This window comes from Episyrphus balteatus, chromosome 1 (assembly GCF_945859705.1).
Source record: "Episyrphus balteatus chromosome 1, idEpiBalt1.1, whole genome shotgun sequence".
Lineage (NCBI taxonomy): Eukaryota > Metazoa > Arthropoda > Insecta > Diptera > Syrphidae > Episyrphus > Episyrphus balteatus.
Window position 1 is genome coordinate 50,438,841 of NC_079134.1, and position 8,670 is coordinate 50,447,510.

An 8,670-nucleotide genomic window follows, 5' to 3' on the forward strand; every position below is an offset into this window, starting at 1 on the left:
TGTAAGATGGCGGCTCTAATGATCATACCATGTCTTTTTATACCATGTCAGCGTTGTACCTTGTACTTGTGTTGATACCGTGTTTGTGCTCGTACACGTTTACATATTATTTTTGTTGAGTTTGATACAAACTCTAACTTTGTATCACTATGATAAATACTTAAATCTACAACTAACCTCTTCCCGAAATTTTACATTCGTCTCATTTTCTTAAGACCAACATTTTTGAAAGTTTCACTTCTAAAACGTGTGAATTGCGCACATGCTTTTTTACATGTTTTTTTTTCAAACCACATATTTTATAAATACTACTGATATCTTCAAAATATAATCAGCGGCATTTGGGACCAAAACCACCAAGGTTTTGCCAAAAAACATGATTGAATTTTCTTTAAATGAAAAAAATAGAAAAGAAGGACAAAGACCAGAACCCAAAATTCTCACTTTTTTCTCACATGAGTACTTACACAATTGTAGCAAAAACATAAATGAGTGACATGACAAGGCACTCCGAAATGTATCTCCGCTCTATTACGAGAAAGAACAAAAATACGAAAAAACAAACAAGATACAAAAGTGCTTTTTTTGGTACAACCCCACCCTTCCTTTACTATTGTCCAATTTGCAGGAAAATGGCCAATATCGATGGAAAATACGAGTATCTTTCTCTTTTACGAAATTGTTAGTTCTATAGAGGCATATACCTACACCTACACATATCCATATATGAGTCACAGTCTTCTCCTCCCCTTATCTTGCAATGCGGATTTTAAAAAAAATCCAAGAAACAAAGCACGTATACGCCACAGTGTATGTGGACAACGTAAAGATAATGGGCGCATTCACAAACCTAGGTGCTACGTAGTCGACTCGTTCTGATTGGCTGAAAAGAACTAAAAAATTAGTTAAAATTTCCCCTCCGACGTCGTGTAAAAAATTTTCGACTTCAAAGGTAGCTGACATTTCTCAGTCAGCTGTTTGATGGAAACAAATTCTATTTGAATTTCAAATTTGGTGGAATTGATGAAAAAAGTATATAAAATAAAATTAATTGTGCAGTATGTGAATATAAAGAAGGAAATTGGGGAATTTAAAAGAAAAAAAGCTATTTAAACCACTCAAAACAATTTTTTTTTATTGCATCTGTCACCTAGCTTTGTAGTGCAAATTCGCATTCCAAAAGCTAGTTGAAACTCGACTACGTAGAACCTAGGTTTGTGAATGCGCCCAATGTGAATTATAAACTTTGGCCTGAATGTTAACACACGCTAATCAAATTTTAATAAACATTTGCACTCAATAATTGAACAAAATGTTAAACAAAATCCTTTCAAGTAAGATCAAAAAATTTTAAAATATTACTTCAGCCCCGTATAGTTATTCTTATTTTTACCGACTTCCAGAAAACAGGAAGTATTCAATTCGTCTGTATTTTTTTTTTTTTTTTATGTTACCTCATAACTTTGGACTGAGGGAACCAATTTTGATAATTATTTTTTTATTGGAAAGCTGGTGCAATCCTGTTAAACGTCAGCTACAATAAAAAGATAAGTAAAATTTGATTCTATAATCCCTATTGTCTCCTACACGCTACCCCTCATTTTCCATGTAACCGTTAAGAAAAAAATCTGGAGTCTAAAATTTGAGTCGGAGAGCGATTTATTGGACGAGTTCATTATAGTGGGTTATAGTTTTCACCTTGGTTAAATTTTGATACTTGATGATCCATTTTTACAGTTTGCTAGCTGTAGTAGTTGGCCTTATGACGTATTCCATAGTTCGGAAAATTTCACATTTCATTTCAAAACAATCACAAAAAAAAACTCATTCTTTTTTTAATTGTTGTTTATAATTTTTATTTTCTAAAAATTACATTTTTCAAGGTAAACCTGCTTAAGATAAGAAACACACTTTTTTGCGGAACTATGTTTCAAATTATGTTCAATAATTACTTTATCAATAAAAATAATTATTTTATCTTTAAAAAATCATTCAAGTTTGACTAGTTTAATATTTACAATTATATACAAGAATCTTATATCCTAGGTGATGCATAAATGTTTGCAGGAAAATAAATTTACAATTTTTTGGTTTCAAACGAATACTATTAAATCGCAAGATTGGTTTTATATAAATTAAGTTTTATATGCAATTATTTTTCAAAACACTAAATTGACAAAAACAAAAAAACATTAAAATGAACTAAGATAAAATAAAAGGTATGAAACGAACTGGTGAAGCGTTGTCTATAGCCCAGTTCCTTTGGGAGGTGGCAAAGTACCACTAGTAGTTTACTAGCGATTTTCAATCGAACGCACTTTCAACGAATTCAATACAAATCGTATCTACTCGAGGAGAAGAGCATGAGTAGATGATAGTAGTAGATTAACCAAAACACCTACTATTAGTAACAGGGCTTATGTTAGCCCTGTTCCATTGGAGGTGGTAGTTTACAAATAACACACGATCTTCTACTCGAGGAGATACGAAAGTGTAGCTGTTGTAGTAGATTTCTGCTCACGAGTAAACTACCACCTCCAATGGAACAGGGCTATTATCCTCTTTTATATTGAAAATAGAAAGGATACCTAGTTATTTAATTTAAAACAAAATGAGATTCAGCACCGAAGAACACATTTAAATCATGTTTATGTATGTATGCTGTAAAGGAAGGTACCATAACATCCTCTCATTCTAGACATATTTTTATTCCTAATTCTCATTTGATGACTAATAACACATTTTTTAAACAACTTCAAACAACTTAGTTAATTCTCTAACGTAAAAAGTGTTAACCCAGTTTAATGAACCTTTCCATTGGTAAAAAAATTAATTTATTGTTTAACCTCTGCAGAAATCCATTTGAGTTTTCTTGCGATATATAACAAGTTATGCATTCGTACAAAAAAAAATTGAGATAACAATTTTCCATGCTATTACGATGATAGAGAATGCAAAAAAAGTGGGTGTCGGAAGTCCGTCTGTCAGTCTATCAATCTGTCTGTATTAGAACCTACAGCCTAAACGGATGGACCGATTGACTTCAAACTTGGTATGTAGAGGGGTTTTTGGAATTAATTTTTTTTTACTAAAAATAACGGTACCTGTCATACAAACATTTCGAAAAAGTTTAATTTCTCCAAAACAGCTCAAACGATTTTGTTAAAAATATTCAGATAATAGTTTTTTTGCAAGGTCTATCTTATGTATGATGAAACATTTTTTTTTTTGGAAATCATTACTAACGGTACCTGCTGTAGAACAGTTTTTTTTTTCAAATCTGATTTTCTACCAAAATTTGAATTTTCTTTTTTTGAAAAATCAAATTTTCGAAAACGGGACATAAATCTTGTTTTATATGTTTATTAGTGAATGGCATACCAATTTTATTTTTAAACTATTTTCCAAAAAAAAATATTTTACAAAATTAGTTTTTTGAAAAACGGCTTTAACGATTTTGAATTTTTTTTCTAAAAATACATCTTAATATAGCAAATACAACTGCATTCTTGTTTAGAGGGGAATTTGATTTCAGATTTTATTTTATTACTTTAAAAAACGAATTTTATATATTTTACCGACTTCCAAAAAGGAGGAGGTATTCAGTTCGTCTGTATTTTTTTTTTGTGTTTGTTGCCTCATAACCTTGACTGAGTGAACCAAGTTTGATAATTGTATTGGAAAGCTGTTGCCTGCAATGTCGTCCCATTTCAATTTCGTTCAGTTTTGAAAATAGGAACTATGAGAAAAACCATAAAACCCAGTTTTGATCCATGGAAGTAGGTTTTGTTTTTTTGATAAAAATGATTATTTGTTTTTATATACCTACATTTCCCAAATTTCTATATAAAAAGTCTTAACAATTTTAGGCAACTTGAACTCTAGGAGCAAGTTCGTACGACCCAGTCGTGAATTTTATTTCTTCAGTTATAGCTCGAAGACGAGTCAATTTTGTTCTTGTTAAAGCTTGGTAAGCAGATCGAGACAAATTTTAGCTCCAATACAAATTATCGAGACCGTGTTAAATTTTTGACACTATTGAGGTGAACAAAATAATTTCAAAAAAAGAATTTATTGTTTAATATTTTGTATGCCTTTTTTCTGCCATGATACTCCTTTTTAATAAAAAAAAAAAAACAAAACAAAACCATCTGCAAACAAAATTTAACTCAAATTTAACCAGGTCCCGGAGCCCAATAAATTTTTAACAGCTGAAAATTTTTTATTCACCTCAATAGTGTCAAAAATTTTACACGAATTTAACTATTTAACGCAATTCACACACGGCCTTAGTCGAGCTAAAATTTATCTGAGCATTTTATCGATAATTTGTATGGGCTCTAAAATTTAGCTTAGATCTGCGTACCAGGCTTAAGGCTTCTTTTTAGCTGAAAACGGCAAAGCAAAAATAAAAAGGGTGGTTGTCCGCTATGTTTGAATATTATGTTGTGTGTGTTATGTTCATCTGTGTCATCTAAGCTTCTAAACCACTTATCGGAACTTGACAAATTAAGTATCGTTGGAAGCGCCTTACTTGTCCGCAGGTTAAAGGTTATGTAATGTTACAAAAAATTGATTACAGCGTCCTCTAGAGACGAAAGTCATAAACGATTTTTTAAAAGTTAGGAAAAACCTGGCTACTCCAAAGTCACGCTCTAAAAGTTTTGAAAGAAGAAAATATTCTCATCTTATAGTCATATGTCACCTACCTAATGGTAACAAAGAAAATATTCCATTATACTATTATTCACGGGTCGTTTGAACGCGACACTACTCGAAGTTACTTGCAATCCAGATTTTTAGATGCAGAAATGTTCCTTGGGGTCTAAATAGTAATAAATAAGCTTTTTTAATATCTTTTATGCGGGCTTAATTAGTTAAAAAAGGCGTGCATTTACGTACCATCACTCATGTTGACGTAAATAACTCTGTTTATAATAATTTTAATAAAAATTTAAATAATGGCTCTTTTTTTAGAAGAAATTTGACTCTTTTAAACTGCGTATCAATAAAATTCATATCATATTTAAATCTAAAGATATTCAATTCTAAAGCCGTTCGATTTTTTCTATCCCATTCGATTACAATAGTCAAAAATTTTGCGTGATTTTGGAGCAGTCAGGTTTTAGTTTTTGAACTTATTTGTTTAATGCATGGAGTTTTCTAACGTACAAGTTATGAAACTTCAGTTGAAACCTAAGCATCCAAAATCTTATAAATAATTCACCTGAAATTTGAATTTTTTTTAAACTGTGCTGTTTTCCCATCGATATTCTAGTTCATTGAAATGTTCGTTTTTACTAGCAGATACATATGTATAGGTGCTATGGAGCATGTTTAGAATTGGTTAAAAAAAAATTGAAAACGAGATAACAATGAGGTATGACATTACGATTGTGGAAAATGCGAAAAAGTTAGTTTCGTAATTTTGTCTGTCTGTTTCTAATCGTGCTACGGGCCAAATCATTGAAGCGATTTACTTCAATATTGGTTTTAGGAGATTGCCTAGAGGGGAAATTGATTTGTTTAAGGACGGTATTTTCCATATGGCCAACATGAAAAACTTTTTTCTCTTACGAAATACGAGGACGGTGACACATAATCAGCCTTATTGTGTGTTTCAAATGGAAATTTTTACATACTGAATATTTTTGTTCGCGGTGGTATTAAGCATGGGATTACAACAACACAAACCTATCCGGTTAGCTTAAGATACTTACGTGAAAGCACCCAATTACATCACATAATAGCATTACCTCAAAAAGAGTAAAACAACGTTTTTTTGCATTTTCTAACGGAAATATTTCAAAAACGAGAGTCAGCTAGTACGATAACTCAGGCGGTAAAAATACATTCATTTTTAACTATGGGAGGGGCCTACGTTTGGGAGGGAGGGGCATTTTAAAGAAAATGACTAACGGCAACACTAACGGTTATGAATTATACCTTTTATAAAATCTAGTGCCCATGTTCTGTTATTTTTTTCACAGACGATAAAATGTTTGAATAACTTAAAAAACCATTTTATCTCAGCAAAATAAAAAAAAATTCCGTTCAAAATCAAAATTTCTTAATTATTAAACTCTGAATTTGAAACAAATTTTGTTTTATTTACGTAAGGAAATGGATTTTAGAGACGTTAATCGCCAGTAACAAATTAAGAACATGGGCCCAGAAGTTGAAGCTTTATTTTAAATTCAGTTTGTTCATGCAATGGCTTCAATTCAAAATCAAAATTTGGTGGCAGGAACTTAAAAAAAAACACATTGGCGCATATTCAATGTAATTTGAATTGGATAAATTCCAGTCTTTCTTTGAAGGAGCTTAGACAGTGTCTCTGAATATGGCCCATTGATCAGTACTATTTTATTCAAGACTTAGAATTTTAAAAAAAATCAACGGTCGAATCAAAATTTGACTTAAAAATGTTAAGCTCATAAAACGTATAATAGGCTTATGGTTGCCAAAACTCGTAGGGTGGATTTGAAAATAATTTTTCAATTAAAAAATAATATTTGGATCACAACAAATGCATTACATTTCTTTATTTTTAGTTGCCAGATAGGACAGACGGGTCATTTGTATTTTTTTATATCTACAGAACTGTGGTAGTCCAATTTTCTTAAGATTTTCATTCTCTTTTTGGGTCTTATGTCCCGCTAACTTAACTTATTTGCTCCGTTTAGGTTATGTTAATTCGTCAGACAGGCATATCATTTTTTGCCCTTGGAATATTTGTTTCCCTCGGAATTATATGCGCGATCATGAATCTCCCTTGTTGCCTATACAAATAAATTCCGAGGGAAACTTTTCATGATCATTTTCTTTCCCATGTTTAAAACACTTATTCACATAAAAAAAACACATACAAACAGGCGCAGTTTAAAAAAAAATTCTTTGGTGTCCGAAATATGTGAATTTTCTCAAAAACTATGATTTTTGATAAGTTTCCATTTTCCAATTGGGGTAGTTAATTTTACCAGTAAAGTTTGTTAGTTTTGAAAAAAAATAAAGTACTGAAACAGCCATATCATCAGTTTCACGTGGAAGACAGTTTAAAAAAGTTTTTTTTTTGTAATTTAATACTCTTCTTTTATAAAATAAAATTGCACTCCTTCTTAAACGAGTGAAGAAAACTTTCTAATTTGATTAATTTCCTGGTCAAATTTTTGATGAGCAAAATTTCTCATAAAAGATACAGATCTCGTGGCGAACAACAATTCGTTGGAAAATATAATGTATTTTGAAAGAAAAGAAGTTTATACAGAACGAATGCCAGTGAGATAAGATCGAATTGGGAGTTGATGTTTAGTAGAAATTCAATTTCACGTAATGATAAAATAGCCATACTTACCCTAAATTTTTTTTTTTTTGTTTACTGAAGGAACAATGGAAACCAAAAAAATTACAAACCCTAAAGAATAAAGAAAAGACTTGAATATTGCCGATACTTTTAGTGAAAGTACACATACTGATGCTTAAAAAAAATTCAAAACCGTTAGAGCCTTAAAAAAAAAAAACAATTTTAATAAAGTTGGTATGACATTTTGCAGTAAATTTTTTCGATTTTTATTTTTTTGTAACCGTTGAAATTTAATCAGTCGTTTTCGAGATATTAAAAAAAAAAAACGATTTTATGGCAGGCAGCGTAAATAATGAATTGCGAAAAAAAATTTCATCAAAAGAAAGACAATGTTTTAAAAAAATTAACACTTGATTTTTTAAGAAAATCGTTGGAGCCGTTTTTTGAGAAAATTATATTATTCCAAAATTGGTATGTACCGATATTTTTTCTCCTAAAAAAATATTTCCAAAGCCCCTTTGTACATACCAGGTTTGAAGTGAATCGATTCAGACAGACTGATAGACAGATTTTTTCGCATTCTCCATAATCGTAATGTCATGTTTAATCTCAATTTCTTTTTACGAATGCATAACTTGATGGAAACATAAAATACAAAGTTTCTGTCGTCAGTTATTCGGCCCTATCGAAGTATCCGTGGGAGCGCAAAATTCACCGAGTTCATACGAATCATGCCTAGAGATGTGCTTCCAACAGGTTAAAACTCTAGATAGAGCCAACTATTCGACTTTTGTTAATTCTATCACCTTTCAAATGAATTGGTCATTTACAATTTTACATGCCGACTCCGATTATGTTAAAGATGAAGTTCAATGCCTCAGGGCCCCGGAACACCCAACGCTGTTGCACTATCAAAAGTAAATAAAAGACATCTACGAGTACCATTTAATACTGTCTTCGACTTTTCGATAAAAGCAGAATATGTAATCCTACGATATTAAAGTAAAAACATGTTTTTTTCACACATATTGAATTAATTTAATTATGTTATTTTTTTCTCAATACGTTTCAACTCATTATTATTTAATTGTTCTTTTCTAAAGATTTTATGCATTAAAAAAAAAACGTGCAATGTTGGAACTATCTGTTTTGTGGTTAGTTATTATAATGAAATATGTATCTTGTGATCTATTATATCTATTTTATTTGCTTTTTTTAAGAAACATAATTAGATTTCACTTGATATTTTGCTGACCAATAATAAGAATAGAAGAATATATTTAGTAACAGAAGGACCAATATAAATTAGTTCTTAGAATAATATTGAAGGCTGTCTAGAAGCAACAAATATAGGGTTCTATGTCTGC